Source organism: Cinclus cinclus, chromosome 9, assembly GCF_963662255.1.
Source record: "Cinclus cinclus chromosome 9, bCinCin1.1, whole genome shotgun sequence".
Taxonomy (NCBI): Eukaryota; Metazoa; Chordata; class Aves; order Passeriformes; family Cinclidae; genus Cinclus; species Cinclus cinclus.
This window is the reverse complement of record NC_085054.1, coordinates 273,492-294,327: the sequence shown is the minus strand read 5'-3', so window position 1 is coordinate 294,327 and position 20,836 is coordinate 273,492.

Here is a 20,836-nt window from a genome sequence, read left to right as displayed (position 1 = left end):
TGGCCTAAAAGGGCTTGGAATGCATTGCGACACCACAGAGGTTAAGAGAAGCAAGGAACCATTGTGACCCAATGCAGGCTAACAATCTAATGATCCCTTGTGGCACCAGGGGGTATAAAAAGGGCCAGGGATGGATTGTTACAGCACGGGGACCAATAGAAACAAGGATCAATTATGCCACCGTGGAGGCCAAGAATCAAATGATTCATTGTGACATCAAGTGGCCTAAAAGGGCATGGGATGCATTGTGACAGCACAGGGGTTAAGAGAAGCAAGGATCCATTGTGACCCAATGGAGGCTAATAATCCCAGGATCCCATTTGACACCAGGGGGCGTAAAAGGGCCAGGGATGAATTGTGACAGCATGGGGCCCAATAGAAACAAGGAACCATTATGACACCATGGAGGCCAAGAATCAAATGATTCATTGTGACATCAAGTGGCCTAAAAGGGCATGGGATGCATTGTGACACCACAGAGGTTAAGAGAAGCAAGGAACCATTGTGACCCAATGGAGGCTAACAATCTAATGATCCCTTGTGACACCAATGGGCCTAAAAGGGGCAGGGATGTATTGTTACAGCAGGGGGCCCAATTTAAACCTGGAAAATTTACCCCACCATGGAGGCCAAGAATCAAATGATTCATTGTGACATCAAGTGGCCTAAAAGGGCATGGGATGCATTGTGACACCACAGAGGTTAAGAGAAGCAAGGAACCATTGTGACCCAATGCAGGCTAACAATCTAATGATCCCTTGTGGCACCAGGGGGTATAAAAAGGGCCAGGGATGGATTGTTACAGCACGGGGACCAATAGAAGCAAGGATCTATTATGCCACCGTGGAGGCCAAGAATCAAATGATTCATTGTGACATCAAGTGGCCTAAAAGGGCATGGGATGCATTGTGACAGCACAGGGGTTAAGAGAAGCAAGGATCCATTGTGACCCAATGGAGGCTAATAATCCCAGGATCCCATTTGACACCAGGGGGCGTAAAAGGGCCAGGGATGAATTGTGACAGCATGGCTCCCCATAGAAAGAAGGAACCATTATGACACCATGGAGGCCAAGAATCAAATGATTCATTGTGACATCAAGTGGCCTAAAAGGGCATGGGATGCATTGTGTCACCACAGAGGTTAAGAGAAGCAAGGAACCATTGTGACCCAATGCAGGCTAACAATCTCAATATCCCGTGTGACCCCAATGGGCCTAAAAGGGGCAGGGATGAATTGTGAAAGCTTGGGGCCCAAGTAAAACCTGGTACAATTATGCCACCATGGAGGCCAAGAATCAAATAATTCATTGTGAAATCAAGTTGCCTAAAAGGGCATGGGATGCATTGAGACACCACAGGGGTTAAGAGAAGCAAGGAACCATTGTGACCCAATGGAGGCTAACAATCTAAGAATCCCTTTTGACACCAGGGTGCGCAAAAGGACCACGGATGAACTCTGACAGCATGGGGACCTATAGAAGCAAGGAACCATTATGACACCATGAAGGCCAAGAATCAAATGGTTCATTGTAAGACCAAGTGGCCTAAAAGGGCTTGGAATGAATTGTGACAACACAGAGGTTAAGAGAAGTAAGGAACCATTGTGACCCAATGCAGGCTAACAATCTAATGATCCCTTGTGGCACCAATGGGCCTAAAAGGGGCAGGGATGAATTTTGATAGCATGGGGCCCAAGTAAAATCTGGTACAATTATGCCACGATTGAGGCCAAGAATCAAATTATTCATTGTGACATCAAGTGGCCTAAAAGTGCATGGGATGCATTGTGACACCACAGGGGTTAAGAGAAGCAAGGAACCATTGTGACCCAATGCAGGCTAACAATCTAAGAATCCCTTTTGACACCAGGGGGCGCAAAAGGACCACGGATGAACTCTGACAGCATGGGGACCTATAGAAGCAAGGAACCATTATGACACCATGAAGGCCAAGAATCAAATGGTTCATTGTAAGACCAAGTGGCCTAAAAGGGCTTGGAATGCATTGCGACACCACAGAGGTTAAGAGAAGCAAGGAACCATTGTGACCCAATGCAGGCTAACAATCTAATGATCCCTTGTGGCACCAGGGGGTATAAAAAGGGCCAGGGATGGATTGTTACAGCACGGGGACCAAGAGAAGCAAGGATCTATTATGCCACCATGGAGGCCAAGAATCAAATGATTCATTGTGACATCAAGTGGCTTAAAAGGGCATGGGATGCATTGTGACACCACAGAGGTTAAGAGAAGCAAGGAATCATTGTGACCCAATGGAGGCTAATAATCCCAGGATCCCATTTGACACCAGGGGGCGTAAAAGGGCCAGGGATGAATTGTGACAGCATGGGGCCCAATAGAAACAAGGAACCATTATGACACCATGGAGGCCAAGAATCAAATGATTCATTGTGACATCAAGTGGCCTAAAAGGGCATGGGATGCATTGTGACACCACAGAGGTTAAGAGAAGCAAGGAACCATTGTGACCCAATGCAGGCTAACAATCTAATGATCCCTTGTGACACATATGGGCCTAAAAGAGCCAGGGATGAATTGTTACAGCACGGGGACCAATCGAAGCAAGGATCTATTATGCCACCATGGAGGCCAAGAATCAAATGATTCATTGTGACATCAAGTGGCCTAAAAGGGCATGGGATGCATTGTGACACCACAGGGGTTAAGAGAAGCAAGGATCCATTGTGACCCAATGGAGGCTAATAATCCCAGGATCCCATTTGACACCAGGGGGCGTAAAAGGGCCAGGGATGAATTGTGACAGCATGGGGCCAAATAAAAAGAAGGAACCATTATGACACCATGAAGGCCAAGAATCAAATACTTCATTGTGACATCAAGTGGCCTAAAAGGGCATGGGATGCATTGTGACACCACAGAGGTTAAGAGAAGCAAGGAACCATTGTGACCCAATGCAGGTTAACAATCTAATGATCTCTTGTGACACCAATGGGCCTAAAAGGGGCAGGGATGAATTGTGAAAGTATGGGGCCCAAGTAAAACCTGGTACAATTATGCCAGCATGGAGGCCAAGAATCAAATGATTCATTGTGACATCAAGTGGCCTATTAGGGCATGGGATGCATTGTGACACCACAGGGGTTAAGAGAAGCAAGGAACCATTGTGACCCAATGCAGGCTAACAATCTAATGATCCCTTGTGGCACCAGGGCGTATAAAAAGGGCCAGGGATGGATTGTTACAGCAGGGGACCATTAGAAGCAAGGATCTATTATGCCACCATGGAGGCCAAGAATCAAATGATTCATTGTGACATCAAGTGGCCTAAAAGGGCATGGGATGCATTGTGACACCACAGAGGTTAAGAGAAGAAAGGAACCATTGTGACCCAATGCAGGCTAACAATCTAATGATCCCTTGTGGCACCAGGGGGTATAAAAAGGGCCAGGGATGGATTGTTACAGCACGGGGACCAATAGAAGCAAGGATCTATTCTGCCACCGTGGAGGCCAAGAATCAAATGATTCATTGTGACATCAAGTGGCCTAAAAGGGCATGGGATGCATTGTGACACCACAGAGGTTAAGAGAAGCAAGGATCCATTGTGACCCAATGGAGGCTAATAATCCCAGGATCCCATTTGACACCAGGGGGCGTAAAAGGGCCAGGGATGAATTGTGACAGCATGGGGCCCAATAGAAACAAGGAACCATTATGACACCATGGAGGCCAAGAATCAAATGATTCATTGTGACATCAAGTGGCCTAAAAGGGCATGGGATGCATTGTGACACCACAGAGGTTAAGAGAAGCAAGGATCCATTGTGACCCAATGGAGGCTATTAATCCCAGGATCCCATTTGACACCAGGGGGCGTAAAAGGGCCAGGGATGAATTGTTACAGCACGGGGACCAATAGAAGCAAGGATATATTATGCCACCATGGAGGCCAAGAATCAAATGATTCATTGTGACATCAAGTGGCCTAAAAGTGCATGAGATGTATTGTGACACCACAGAGGTCAAGAGAATCAAGGAACCATTGTGACCCAATGCAGGCTAACAATCTAATGATCCGTTGTGACACCAATGGGCCTAAAAGGGCCAGGGATGAATTGTTACAGCGCGGGGAACAATAGAAGCAAGGATCTATTATGCCACCATGGAGGCCAAGAATCAAATGATTCATTGTGACATCAAGTGGCCTAAAAGGGCATGGGATGCATTGTGACACCACAGGGGTTAAGAGAAGCAAGGATCCATTGTGACCCAATGGAGGCTAATAATCCCAGGATACCATTTGACACCAGGGGGCGTAAAAGGGCCAGGGATGAATTGTGACATCATGGGGCCCAATAGAGGCAAGGAACCATTATGACACTATGGAAGCCAAGAATCAAATGATTCATTGTGACATCAAGTGGCCTAAAAGGGCATGGGATGCATTGTGACACCACAGGGGTTAAGAGAAGCAAGGAACCATTGTGACCCAATGCAGGCTAACAATCTAAGAATCCCTTTTGACACCAGGGGGCGCAAAAGGACCACGGATGGACTCTGACAGCATGGGGACCTATAGAAGCAAGGAACCATTATGACACCATGAAGGCCAAGAATCAAATGATTCATTGGAAGACCAAGTGGCCTAAAAGGGCTTGGAATGCATTGTGACACCACAGAGGTTAAGAGAAGCAAGGAACCATTGTGACCCAATGCAGGCTAACAATCTAATGATCCCTTGTGGCACCAGGGGGTATAAAAAGGGCCAGGGATGGATTGTTACAGCACGGGGACCAATAGAAGCAAGGATCTATTATGCCACCGTGGAGGCCAAGAATCAAATGATTCATTGTGACATCATGTGGCCTAAAAGGGCATGGGGTGCGTTGTGAGAGCACAGGGGTTAAGAGAAGCAAGGATCCATTGTGACGCAATGCAGGCTAACAATCTAATGATCCCTTTTGACACCAATGGGCCTAAAAGTGGTAGGGATGTATTGTGAAAGCATGGGGCCCAATTAAAACCTGGTACAATTACGCCACCATGGAGGCCAAGAATCAAATGATTCATTGTGACATCAAGTGGCCTAAAAGGGCATGGGATGCATTGTGATACCACAGGGGTTAAGAGAAGCAAGGAACCATTGTGACCCAATGGAGGCTAACAATCTAAGAATCCCTTTTGACACCAGGGGTCGCAAAAGGACCACGGATGGACTCTCAAAGCATGGGGACCTATAGAAGCAAGGAACCATTATGACACCATGAAGGCCAAGAATCAAATGGTTCATTGTAAGACCAAGTGGCCTAAAAGGGCTTGGAATGCATTGTGACACCACAGAGGTTAAGAGAAGCAAGGAACCATTGTGACCCAATGCAGGCTAACAATCTAATGACCCCTTGTGGCACCAGGGGGTATAAAAAGGGCCAGGGATGGATTGTTACAGCACGGGGACCAATAGAAGCAAGGATCTATTATGGCACCGTGGAGGCCAAGAATCGAATGATTCATTGTGACATCAAGTGGCCTAAAAGGGCATGGGATGCATTGTGACACCACAGGGGTTAAGAGAAGCAAGGATCCATTGTGACCCAATGGAGGCTAATAATCCCAGGATCCCATTTGACACCAGGGGGCGTAAAAGGGCCAGGGATGAATTGTGACAGCATGGGGCCCAATAGAAACAAGGAACCATTATGACACCATGGAGGCCAAGAATCAAATGATTCATTGTGACATCAAGTGGCCTAAAAGGGCATGGGATGCATTGTGACACCACAGAGGTTAAGAGAAGCAAGGATCCATTGTGACCCAATGGAGGCTATTAATCCCAGGATCCCATTTGACACCAGGGGGCGTAAAAGGGCCAGGGATGAATTGTTACAGCACGGGGACCAATAGAAGCAAGGATCTATTATGCCACCATGGAGGCCAAGAATCAAATGATTCATTGTGACATCAAGTGGCCTAAAAGGGCATGAGATGTATTGTGACACCACAGAGGTCAAGAGAATCAAGGAACCATTGTGACCCAATGCAGGCTAACAATCTAATGATCCGTTGTGACACCAATGGGCCTAAAAGGGCCAGGGATGAATTGTTACAGCGCGGGGAACAATAGAAGCAAGGATCTATTATGCCACCATGGAGGCCAAGAATCAAATGATTCATTGTGACATCAAGTGGCCTAAAAGGGCATGGGATGCATTGTGACACCACAGGGGTTAAGAGAAGCAAGGATCCATTGTGACCCAATGGAGGCTAATAATCCCAGGATCCCATTTGACACCAGGGGGCGTAAAAGGGCCAGGGATGAATTGTGACATCATGGGGCCCAATAGAGGCAAGGAACCATTATGACACCATGGAAGCCAAGAATCAAATGATTCATTGTGACATCAAGTGGCCTAAAAGGGCATGGGATGCATTGTGACACCACAGGGGTTAAGAGAAGCAAGGAACCATTGTGACCCAATGCAGGCTAACAATCTAAGAATCCCTTTTGACACCAGGGGGCGCAAAAGGACCACGGATGGACTCTGACAGCATGGGGACCTATAGAAGCAAGGAACCATTATGACACCATGAAGGCCAAGAATCAAATGGTTCATTGTAAGACCAAGTGGCCTAAAAGGGCTTGGAATGCATTGTGACACCACAGAGGTTAAGAGAAGCAAGGAACCATTGTGACCCAATGCAGGCTAACAATCTAATGATCCCTTGTGGCACCAGGGGGTATAAAAAGGGCCAGGGATGGATTGTTACAGCACGGGGACCAATAGAAGCAAGGATATATTATGCCACCGTGGAGGCCAAGAATCAAATGATTCATTGTGACATCATGTGGCCTAAAAGGGCATGGGGTGCGTTGTGAGAGCACAGGGGTTAAGAGAAGCAAGGATCCATTGTGACGCAATGCAGGCTAACAATCTAATGATCCCTTTTGACACCAATGTGCCTAAAAGTGGTAGGGATGTATTGTGAAAGCATGGGGCCCAATTAAAACCTGGTACAATTACGCCACCATGGAGGCCAAGAATCAAATGATTCATTGTGACATCAAGTGGCCTAAAAGGGCATGGGATGCATTGTGATACCACAGGGGTTAAGAGAAGCAAGGAACCATTGTGACCCAATGGAGGCTAACAATCTAAGAATCCCTTTTGACACCAGGGGGCGCAAAAGGACCACGGATGGACTCTGACAGCATGGGGACCTATAGAAGCAAGGAACCATTATGACACCATGAAGGCCAAGAATCAAATGGTTCATTGTAAGACCAAGTGGCCTAAAAGGGCTTGGAATGCATTGCGACACCACAGAGGTTAAGAGAAGCAAGGAACCATTGTGACCCAATGCAGGCTAACAATCTAATGATCCCTTGTGGCACCAGGGGGTATAAAAAGGGCCAGGGATGGATTGTTACAGCACGGGGACCAAGAGAAGCAAGGAACCATTATGCCACCGTGGAGGCCAAGAATCAAATGATTCATTGTGACATCGAGTGGCTTAAAAGGGCATGGGATGCATTGTGACACCACAGGGGTTAAGAGAAGCAAGGATCCATTGTAACCCAATGGAGGCTAATAATCCCAGGATCCCATTTGACACCAGGGGGCGTAAAAGGGCCAGGGATGAATTGTGACAGCATGGGGCCCAATAGAAACAAGGAACCATTATGACACCATGGAGGACAAGAATCAAAGGATTCATTGTGACATCAAGTGGCCTAAAAGGGCATGGGATGCATTGTGACACCACAGAGGTTAAGAGAAGCAAGGAACCATTGTGACCCAATGCAGGCTAACAATCTAATGATACCTTGTGACACATATGGGCCTAAAAGAGCCAGGGATGAATTGTTACAGCACGGGGACCAATCGAAGCAAGGATCTATTATGCCACCATGGAGGCCAAGAATCAAATGATTCATTGTGACATCAAGTGGCCTAAACGGGCATGGGATGCATTGTGACACCACAGGGGTTAAGAGAAGCAAGGATCCATTGTGACCCAATGGAGGCTAATAATCCCAGGATCCCATTTGACACCAGGGGGCGTAAAAGGTCCAGGGATGAATTGTGACAGCATGGGGCCCAATAAAAAGAAGGAACCATTATGACACCATGGAGGCCAAGAATCAAATGATTCATTGTGACATCAAGTGGCCTAAAAGGGCATGGGATGCATTGTGACACCACAGAGGTTAAGAGAAGCAAGGAACCATTGTGACCCAATGCAGGTTAACAATCTAATGATCTCTTGTGACACCAATGGGCCTAAAAGGGGCAGGGATGAATTGTGAAAGTATGGGGCCCAAGTAAAACCTGGTACAATTATGCCACCATGGAGGCCAAGAATCAAATGATTCATTGTGACATCAAGTGGCCTAAAAGGGCATGGGATGCATTGTGACACCACAGGGGTTAAGAGAAGCAAGGAACCATTGTGACCCAATGCAGGCTAACAATCTAATGATCCCTTGTGGCACCAGGGGGTATAAAAAGGGCCAGGGATGGATTGTTACAGCAGGGGACCATTAGAAGCAAGGATCTATTATGCCACCATGGAGGCCAAGAATCAAATGATTCATTGTGACATCAAGTGGCCTAAAAGGGCATGGGATGCATTGTGACACCACAGGGGTTAAGAGAAGCAAGGAACCATTGTGACCCAATGCAGGCTAACAATCTAATGATCCCTTGTGGCACCAGGGGGTATAAAAAGGGCCAGGGATGGATTGTTACAGCACGGGCACCAATAGAAGAAAGGATCTATTCTGCCACCGTGGAGGCCAAGAATCAAATGATTCATTGTGACATCAAGTGGCCTATTAGGGCATGGGATGCATTGTGACACCACAGGGGTTAAGAGAAGCAAGGATCCATTGTGACCCAATGGAGGCTAATAATCCCAGGATCCCATTTGACACCAGGGGGCGTAAAAGGGCCAGGGATGAATTGTTACAGGGAACAATAGAAGCAAGGATCTATTATGCCACCATGGAGGCCAAGAATCAAATGATTCATTGTGACATCAAGTGGCCTAAAAGGGCATGGGATGCATTGTGACACCACAGGGGTTAAGAGAAGCAAGGATCCATTGTGACCCAATGGAGGCTAATAATCCCAGGATCCCATTTGACACCAGGGGGCGTAAAAGGGCCAGGGATGAATTGTGACATCATGGGGCCCAATAGAGGCAAGGAACCATTATGACACCATGGAGGCCAAAAATCAAATGATTCATTGTGACATCAAGTGGCCTAAAAGGGCATGGGATGCATTGTGACACCACAGGGGTTAAGAGAAGCAAGGAACCATTGTGACCCAATGCAGGCTAACAATCTAAGAATCCCTTTTGACACCAGGGGGCGCAAAAGGACCACGGATGAACTCTGTCAGCATGGGGACCTATAGAAGCAAGGAACCATTATGACACCATGAAGGCCAAGAATCAAATGGTTCATTGTAAGACCAAGTGGCCTAAAAGGGCTTGGAATGCATTGTGACACCACAGAGGTTAAGAGAAGCAAGGAACCATTGTGACCCAATGCAGGCTAACAATCTAATGACCCCTTGTGGCACCAGGGGGTATAAAAAGGGCCAGGGATGGATTGTTACAGCACGGGGACCAATAGAAGCAAGGATCTATTCTGCCACCGTGGAGGCCAAGAATTAAATGATTCATTGTGACATCAAGTGGCCTATTAGGGCATGGGATGCATTGAGACACCACAGGGGTTAAGAGAAGCAAGGATCCATTGTGACCCAATGGAGGCTAATAATCCCAGGATCCCATTTGACACCAGGGGGCGTAAAAGGGCCAGGGATGAATTGTGACAGCATGGGGCCCAATAGAAACAAGGAACCATTATGACACCATGGAGGCCAAGAATCAAATGATTCATTGTGACATCAAGTGGCCTAAAAGGGCATGGGATGCATTGTGACACCACAGAGGTTAAGAGAAGCAAGGATCCATTGTGACCCAATGGAGGCTATTAATCCCAGGATCCCATTTGACACCAGGGGGCGTAAAAGGGCCAGGGATGAATTGTTACAGCACGGGGACCAATAGAAGCAAGGATCTATTATGCCACCATGGAGGCCACGAATCAAATGATTCATTGTGACATCAAGTGGCCTAAAAGGGCATGAGATGTATTGTGACACCACAGAGGTCAAGAGAATCAAGGAACCATTGTGACCCAATGCAGGCTAACAATCTAATGATCCGTTGTGACACCAATGGGCCTAAAAGGGCCAGGGATGAATTGTTACAGCGCGGGGAACAATAGAAGCAAGGATCTATTATGCCACCATGGAGGCCAAGAATCAAATGATTCATTGTGACATCAAGTGGCCTAAAAGGGCATGGGATGCATTGTGACACCACAGGGGTTAAGAGAAGCAAGGATCCATTGTGACCCAATGGAGGCTAATAATCCCAGGATCCCATTTGACACCAGGGGGCGTAAAAGGGCCAGGGATGAATTGTGACATCATGGGGCCCAATAGAGGCAAGGAACCATTATGACACCATGGAAGCCAAGAATCAAATGATTCATTGTGACATCAAGTGGCCTAAAAGGGCATGGGATGCATTGTGACACCACAGGGGTTAAGAGAAGCAAGGAACCATTGTGACCCAATGCAGGCTAACAATCTAAGAATCCCTTTTGACACCAGGGGGCGCAAAAGGACCACGGATGGACTCTGACAGCATGGGGACCTATAGAAGCAAGGAACCATTATGACACCATGAAGGCCAAGAATCAAATGATTCATTGGAAGACCAAGTGGCCTAAAAGGGCTTGGAATGCATTGTGACACCACAGAGGTTAAGAGAAGCAAGGAACCATTGTGACCCAATGCAGGCTAACAATCTAATGATCCCTTGTGGCACCAGGGGGTATAAAAAGGGCCAGGGATGGATTGTTACAGCACGGGGACCAATAGAAGCAAGGATATATTATGCCACCGTGGAGGCCAAGAATCAAATGATTCATTGTGACATCATGTGGCCTAAAAGGGCATGGGGTGCGTTGTGAGAGCACAGGGGTTAAGAGAAGCAAGGATCCATTGTGACGCAATGCAGGCTAACAATCTAATGATCCCTTTTGACACCAATGGGCCTAAAAGTGGTAGGGATGTATTGTGAAAGCATGGGGCCCAATTAAAACCTGGTACAATTACGCCACCATGGAGGCCAAGAATCAAATGATTCATTGTGACATCAAGTGGCCTAAAAGGGCATGGGATGCATTGTGATACCACAGGGGTTAAGAGAAGCAAGGAACCATTGTGACCCAATGGAGGCTAACAATCTAAGAATCCCTTTTGACACCAGGGGGCGCAAAAGGACCACGGATGGACTCTGACAGCATGGGGACCTATAGAAGCAAGGAACCATTATGACACCATGAAGGCCAAGAATCAAATGGTTCATTGTAAGACCAAGTGGCCTAAAAGGGCTTGGAATGCATTGCGACACCACAGAGGTTAAGAGAAGCAAGGAACCATTGTGACCCAATGCAGGCTAACAATCTAATGATCCCTTGTGGCACCAGGGGGTATAAAAAGGGCCAGGGATGGATTGTTACAGCACGGGGACCAAGAGAAGCAAGGAACCATTATGCCACCGTGGAGGCCAAGAATCAAATGATTCATTGTGACATCGAGTGGCTTAAAAGGGCATGGGATGCATTGTGACACCACAGGGGTTAAGAGAAGCAAGGATCCATTGTAACCCAATGGAGGCTAATAATCCCAGGATCCCATTTGACACCAGGGGGCGTAAAAGGGCCAGGGATGAATTGTGACAGCATGGGGCCCAATAGAAACAAGGAACCATTATGACACCATGGAGGACAAGAATCAAAGGATTCATTGTGACATCAAGTGGCCTAAAAGGGCATGGGATGCATTGTGACACCACAGAGGTTAAGAGAAGCAAGGAACCATTGTGACCCAATGCAGGCTAACAATCTAATGATACCTTGTGACACATATGGGCCTAAAAGAGCCAGGGATGAATTGTTACAGCACGGGGACCAATCGAAGCAAGGATCTATTATGCCACCATGGAGGCCAAGAATCAAATGATTCATTGTGACATCAAGTGGCCTAAACGGGCATGGGATGCATTGTGACACCACAGGGGTTAAGAGAAGCAAGGATCCATTGTGACCCAATGGAGGCTAATAATCCCAGGATCCCATTTGACACCAGGGGGCGTAAAAGGTCCAGGGATGAATTGTGACAGCATGGGGCCCAATAAAAAGAAGGAACCATTATGACACCATGGAGGCCAAGAATCAAATGATTCATTGTGACATCAAGTGGCCTAAAAGGGCATGGGATGCATTGTGACACCACAGAGGTTAAGAGAAGCAAGGAACCATTGTGACCCAATGCAGGTTAACAATCTAATGATCTCTTGTGACACCAATGGGCCTAAAAGGGGCAGGGATGAATTGTGAAAGTATGGGGCCCAAGTAAAACCTGGTACAATTATGCCACCATGGAGGCCAAGAATCAAATGATTCATTGTGACATCAAGTGGCCTAAAAGGGCATGGGATGCATTGTGACACCACAGGGGTTAAGAGAAGCAAGGAACCATTGTGACCCAATGCAGGCTAACAATCTAATGATCCCTTGTGGCACCAGGGGGTATAAAAAGGGCCAGGGATGGATTGTTACAGCAGGGGACCATTAGAAGCAAGGATCTATTATGCCACCATGGAGGCCAAGAATCAAATGATTCATTGTGACATCAAGTGGCCTAAAAGGGCATGGGATGCATTGTGACACCACAGGGGTTAAGAGAAGCAAGGAACCATTGTGACCCAATGCAGGCTAACAATCTAATGATCCCTTGTGGCACCAGGGGGTATAAAAAGGGCCAGGGATGGATTGTTACAGCACGGGGACCAATAGAAGAAAGGATCTATTCTGCCACCGTGGAGGCCAAGAATCAAATGATTCATTGTGACATCAAGTGGCCTATTAGGGCATGGGATGCATTGTGACACCACAGGGGTTAAGAGAAGCAAGGATCCATTGTGACCCAATGGAGGCTAATAATCCCAGGATCCCATTTGACACCAGGGGGCGTAAAAGGGCCAGGGATGAATTGTTACAGGGAACAATAGAAGCAAGGATCTATTATGCCACCATGGAGGCCAAGAATCAAATGATTCATTGTGACATCAAGTGGCCTAAAAGGGCATGGGATGCATTGTGACACCACAGGGGTTAAGAGAAGCAAGGATCCATTGTGACCCAATGGAGGCTAATAATCCCAGGATCCCATTTGACACCAGGGGGCGTAAAAGGGCCAGGGATGAATTGTGACATCATGGGGCCCAATAGAGGCAAGGAACCATTATGACACCATGGAGGCCAAAAATCAAATGATTCATTGTGACATCAAGTGGCCTAAAAGGGCATGGGATGCATTGTGACACCACAGGGGTTAAGAGAAGCAAGGAACCATTGTGACCCAATGCAGGCTAACAATCTAAGAATCCCTTTTGACACCAGGGGGCGCAAAAGGACCACGGATGAACTCTGTCAGCATGGGGACCTATAGAAGCAAGGAACCATTATGACACCATGAAGGCCAAGAATCAAATGGTTCATTGTAAGACCAAGTGGCCTAAAAGGGCTTGGAATGCATTGTGACACCACAGAGGTTAAGAGAAGCAAGGAACCATTGTGACCCAATGCAGGCTAACAATCTAATGACCCCTTGTGGCACCAGGGGGTGTAAAAAGGGCCAGGGATGGATTGTTACAGCACGGGGACCAATACAAGCAAGGATCTATTCTGCCACCGTGGAGGCCAAGAATCAAATGATTCATTGTGACATCAAGTGGCCTATTAGGGCATGGGATGCATTGAGACACCACAGGGGTTAAGAGAAGCAAGGATCCATTGTGACCCAATGGAGGCTAATAATCCCAGGATCCCATTTGACACCAGGGGGCGTAAAAGGGCCAGGGATGAATTGTGACAGCATGGGGCCCAATAGAAACAAGGAAACATTATGACACCATGGAGGCCAAGAATCAAATGATTCATTGTGACATCAAGTGGCCTAAAAGGGCATGGGATGCATTGTGACACCACAGGGGTTAAGAGAAGCAAGGAACCATTGTGACCCAATGCAGGCTAACAATCTAATGATCCCTTGTGGCACCAATGGGCCTAAAAGGGGCAGGGATGAATTGGGAAAGCATGGGGCCCAAGTAAAACCAGGTACAATTATGCCACCATGGAGGCCAAGAATCAAATGATTCATTGTGACATCAAGTGGCCTAGAAGTGCATGGGATGCATTGTGACACCACAGGGGTTAAGAGAAGCAAGGAACCATTGTGACCCAATGCAGGCTAACAATCTAATGATCCCTTGTGGCACCAGGGGGTATAAAAAGGCCAGGGATGGATTGTTACAGCACGGGGACCAATAGAAGCAAGGATCTATTATGCCACCATGGAGGCCAAGAATCAAATGATTCATTGTGACATCATGTGGCCTAAAAGGGCATGGGGTGCGTTGTGAGAGCACAGGGGTTAAGAGAAGCAAGGATCCATTGTGACGCAATGCAGGCTAATAATCCCAGGATCCCATTTGACACCAGGGGGCGTAAAAGGGCCAGGGATGAATTGTGACAGCATGGGGCCCAATAGAAACAAGGAACCATTATGACACCATGGAGGCCAAGAATCAAATGATTCATTGTGACATCAAGTGGCCTAAAAGGGCATGGGATGCATTGTGACACCACAGGGGTTAAGATAAGCAAGGAACCATTGTGACCCAATGCAGGCTAACAATCTAATGATCCCTTGTGACACCAATGGGCCTAAAAGGGGCAGGGATGGATTGTTACAGCACGGGGACCAATAGAAGCAAGGATTTATTATGCCATAATGGAGGCCAAGAATCAAATAATTCATTGTGACATCATGTGGCCTAAAAGGGCATGGGATGCATTGTGACAGCACAGGGGTTAAGAGAAGCAAGGAACCATTGTGACCCAATGCAGGCTAACAATCTAATGATCCCTTTTGACACCAATGGGCCTAAAAGGGCCAGGGATGTATTGTGAAAGCATGGGGCCCAATTAAAACCTGGTACAATTACGCCACCATGGAGGCCAAGAATAAAATGATTCATTGTGACATCAAGTGGCCTAAAAGGGCATGGGATGCATTGTGACACCACAGGGGTTAAGAGAAGCAAGGAACCATTGTGACCCAATGCAGGCTAACAATCTAATAATCCCTTTTGACACCAGCGGGCGCAAAAGGACCACGGATTAACTCTGACAGCATGGGGACCTATAGAAGCAAGGAACCATTATGACACCATGAAGGCCAAGAATCAAATGGTTCATTGTAAGACCAAGTGGCCTAAAAGGGCTTGGAATGCATTGTGACACCACAGAGGTTAAGAGAAGCAAGGAACCATTGTGACCCAATGCAGGCTAACAATCTAATGATCCCTTGTGGCACGAGGGGGTATAAAAAGGGCCAGGGATGGATTGTTACAGCACGGGGACCAATAGAAGCAAGGATCTATTATGCCACCGTGGAGGCCAAGAATCAAATGATTCATTGTGACATCAAGTGGCCTAAACGGGCATGGGATGCATTGAGACAGCACAGGGGTTAAGAGAAGCAAGGATCCATTGTGACCCAATGGAGGCTAATAATCCCAGGATCCCATTTGACACCAGGGGGCGTAAAAGGGCCAGGGATGAATTGTGACAGCATGGGGCCCAATAGAAACAAGGAACCATTATGACACCATGGAGGCCAAGAATCAAATGATTCATTGTGACATCAAGTCGCATAAAAGGGCATGGGATGCATCGTGACACCATAGAGGTTAAGAGAAGCAAGGAACCATTGTGACCCAATGCAGGCTAACAATCTAATGGTCCCTTTTGACACTAACGGGCCTAAAAGGGCCTGGGATGAATTGTGAAAGCATGGGGCCCAAGTAACACCTGGTACAATTATGCCACCATGGAGGCCAAGAATCAAATGATTCATTGTGACATCAAGTGGCCTAAAAGGGCATGGGATGCATTGTGACAGCACAGGGGTTAAGAGAAGCAAGGAACCATTGTGACCCAATGCAGGCTAACAATCTAATGATCCCTTGTGACACGAATGGGCCTAAAAGGGGCAGGGATGAATTGTGAAAGCATGGGGCCCAAGTAACACCTGGTACAATTATGCCACCATGGAGGCTAAGAATCAAATAATTCATTGTGACATCAAGTGGCCTAAAAGGGCATGGGATGCATTGTGACACCACAGGGGTTAAGAGAAGCAAGGAACCATTGTGACCCAATGCAGGCTAACAATCTAATGATCCCTTGTGGCACCAGTAGGTATTAAAAGGGCCAGGGATGGATTGTTACAGCACGGGGACCAATAGAAGCAAGGATCTATTATGCAACCGTGGAGGCAAGAATCAAATGATTCATTGTGACATCAAGTGGCCTAAAAGGGCATGGGATGCATTGTGACAGCACAGGGGTTAAGAGAAGCAAGGATCCATTGTGACCCAATGGAGGCTAATAATCCCAGGATCCGATTTGACACCAGGGGGCTTAAAAGGTCCAGGGATGAATTGTGACAGCATGGGGCCCAATAGAAACAAGGAACCATTATGACACCATGGAGGCCAAGAATCAAATGATTCATTGTGACATCAAGTGTCCTAAAAGGCATGGGATGCATTGTGACAGCACAGGGGTTAAGAGAAGCAAGGATCCATTGTGACCCAATGGAGGCTAATAATCCCAGGATCCCATTTGACACCAGGGGGCGTAAAAGGGCCAGGGATGAATTGTGACAGCATGGGGCCCAATAGAAACAAGGAACCATTATGACACCATGGAGGCCAAGAATCAAATGATTCATTGTGACATCAAGTGGCCTAAAAGGGCATGGGATGCATTGTGACATCACAGAGGTTAAGAGAAGCAAGGAACCATTGTGACCCAATGCAGGCTAACAATCTAATGATCCCTTGTGACACCAATGGGCCTAAAAGGGGCAGGGATGAATTGTGAAAGCATGGGGCCCAAGTAAAACCTGGTACAATTATGCCACCATGGAGGCCAAGAATCAAATGATTCATTGTGACATCAAGTGGCCTAAAAGGGCATGGGATGCATTGTGACATCACAGAGGTTAAGAGAAGCAAGGATCCATTGTGACCCAATGGAGGCTAATAGTCCCAGGATCCCATTTGACAGTAGGGGGCGTAAAAGGGCCAGGGATGAATTGTGACAGCATGGGGCCCAATAGAAACAAGGAACCATTATGACACCATGGAGGCCAAGAATGAAATGATTCATTGTGACATCAAGTGGCCTAAAAGGGCATGGGATGCATTGTGACACCACAGGGGTTAAGAGAAGCAAGGAACCATTGTGACCCAATGCAGGCTAACAATCTAATGATCCCTTGTGGCACCAGGGGGTATAAAAAGGGCCAGGGATGGATTGTTACAGCACGGGGACCAATAGAAGCAAGGATCTATTATGCCACCGTGGAGGCCAAGAATCAAATGATTCATTGTGACATCAAGTGGCCTAAAAGGGCATGGGATGCATTGTGACAGCACAGGGGTTAAGAGAAGCAAGGATCCATTGTAACCCAATGGAGGCTAATAATCCCAGGATCCCATTTGACACCAGGGGGCTTAAAAGATCCAGGGATGAATTGTGACAGCATGGGGCCCAATAGAAACAAGGAACCATTATGACACCATGGAGGCCAAGAATCAAATGATTCATTGTGACATCAAGTGGCCTAAAAGGCATGGGATGCATTGTGACAGCACAGGGGTTAAGAGAAGCAAGGATCCATTGTGACCCAATGGAGGCTAATAATCCCAGGATCCCATTTGACACCAGGGGGCGTAAAAGGGCTGGGGATGAATTGTGACAGCATGGGGCCCAATTAAATCCTGGTACAATTACGCCACCATGGAGGCCAAAATCAAATGATTCATTGTGACATCAAGTGGCCTAAAAGGGCATGGGATGCATTGTGACAGCACAGAGGTTAGGAGAAGCAAGGATCCATTGTAACCCAATGGAGGGTAACAATCTAATGATCCCTTTTGACACCAATGGGCCTAAAAGGGCCAGGGATGTATTGTGAAAGCATGGGGCCCAATTAAAACCTGGTACCATTACGCCACCATGGAGGCCAAGAATCAAATGATTCATTGTGACATCAAGTGGCCTAAAAGGGCATGGGATGCATTGTGACATCACAGAGGTTAAGAGAAGCAAGCAACCATTGTGACCCAATGCAGGCTAACAATCTAATAATCCCTTTTGACACCAGGGGGCGCAAAAGGATCCCGGATGAACTCTGACAGCATGGGGACCTATAGAAGCAAGGAACCATTATGACACCATGAAGGCCAAGAATCAAATGGTTCATTGTAAGACCAAGTGGCCTAAAAGGGCTTGGAATGCATTGCGACACCACAGAGGTTAAAATAAGCAAGGAACCATTGTGACCCAATGCAGGCTAACAATCTAATGATCCCTTTTGACACCAATGGGCCTAAAAGGGCCAGGGATGTATTGTGAAAGCATGGGGCCCAATTAAAACCTGGTACAATTACGCCACCATGGAGGCCAAGAATCAAATGATTCATTGTGACATCAAGTGGCCTAAAAGGGCATGGGATGCATTGTGACACCACAGGGGTTAAGAGAAACAAGGAACCATTGTGACCCAATGGAGGCTAACAATCTAAGAATCCCTTTTGACACCAGGGGGCGCAAAAGGACCACGGATGAACTCTGACAGCATGGGGACCTATAGAAGCAAGGAACCATTATGACACCGTGGAGGCCAAGAATCAAATGATTCATTGTGACATCAAGTGGCCTAAAAGGGCATGGGATGCATTGTGACATCACAGAGGTTAAGAGAAGCAAGGAACCATTGTGACCCAATGCAGGCTAACAATCTAATGATCCCTTGTGACACCAATGGGCCTAAAAGGGGCAGTGATGAATTGTGAAAGCATGGGGCCCAAGTAAAACCTGGTACAATTATGCCACCATGGAGGCCAAGAATCAAATGATTCATTGTGACATCAAGTGGCCTAAAAGGGCATGGGATGCATTGTGACACCACAGGGGTTAAGAGAAGCAAGGAACCATTGTGACCCAATGCAGGCTAACAATCTAAGAATCCCTTTTGACACCAGGGGGCACAAAAGGACCACGGATGAACTCTGACAGCATGGGGACCAATAGAAGCAAGGAACCATTATGACACCATGAAGGCCATGAATCAAATCGTTCATTGTGACATCAAGTGGCCTAAAAGGGCATGGGATGCATTGTGACAGCACAGGGGTTAAGAGAAGCAAGGATCCATTGTGACCCAATGGAGGCTAATAGTCCCAGGATCCCATTTGACAGTAGGGGGCGTAAAAGGGCCAGGGATGAATTGTGACAGCATGGGGCCCAATAGAAACAAGGAACCATTATGACACCATGGAGGCCAAGAATGAAATGATTCATTGTGACATCAAGTGGCCTAAAAGGGCATGGGATGCATTGTGACACCACAGGGGTTAAGAGAAGCAAGGATCCATTGTAACCCAATGGAGGCTAATAATCCCAGGATCCCATTTGACACCAGGGGGCTTAAAAGGTCCAGGGATGAATTGTGACAGCATGGGGCCCAATAGAAACAAGGAACCATTATGACACCATGGAGGCCAAGAATCAAATGATTCATTGTGACATCAAGTGGCCTAAAAGGGCATGGGACGCATTGTGACACCACAGGGGTTAAGAGAAGCAAGGAACCATTGTGACCCAATGCAGGCTAATAATCCCAGGATCCCATTTGACACCAGGGGGCGTAAAAGGGCCAGGGATGAATTGTGACAGCATGGGGCCCAATTAAAACCTGGTACAATTACGCCACCATGGAGGCCAAGAATCAAATGATTCATTGTGACATCAAGTGGCCTAAAAGGGCATGGGATGCATTGTGACAGCACAGAGGTTAAGAGAAGCAAGGATCCATTGTAACCCAATGGAGGCTAACAATCTAATGATCCCTTTTGACACCAATGGGCCTAAAAGGGCCAGGGATGTATTGTGAAAGCATGGGGCCCAATTAAAACCTGGTACCATTACGCCACCATGGAGGCCAAGAATCAAATGATTCATTGTGACATCAAGTGGCCTAAAAGGGCATGGGATGCATTGTGACATCACAGAGGTTAAGAGAAGCAAGCAACCATTGTGACCCAATGCAGGCTAACAATCTAATAATCCCATTTGACACCAGGGGGCGCAAAAGGATCACGGATGAACTCTGACAGCATGGGGACCTATAGAAGCAAGGAACCATTATGACACCATGAAGGCCATGAATCAAATGGTTCATTGTAAGACCAAGTGGCCTAAAAGGGCTTGGAATGCATTGCGACACCACAGAGGTTAAAATAAGCAAGGAACCATTGTGACCCAATGCAGGCTAACAATCTAATGATCCCTTGTGACACCAATGGGCCTAAAAGGGCCAGGGATGGATTGTTACAGCACGGGGACCAATAGAATCAAGGATCTATTATGCCACCATGGAGGCCAAGAATCAAATAATTCATTGTGACATCAAGTGGCCTAAAAGGGCATGGGATGCATTGTGACACCACAAGGGTTAAGAGAAGCAAGGAACCATTGTGACCCAATGCAGGCTAACAATCTAATGATCCCTTGTGGCACCAGGGGGTATAAAAAGGGCCAGGGATGGATTGTTACAGCACGGGGAG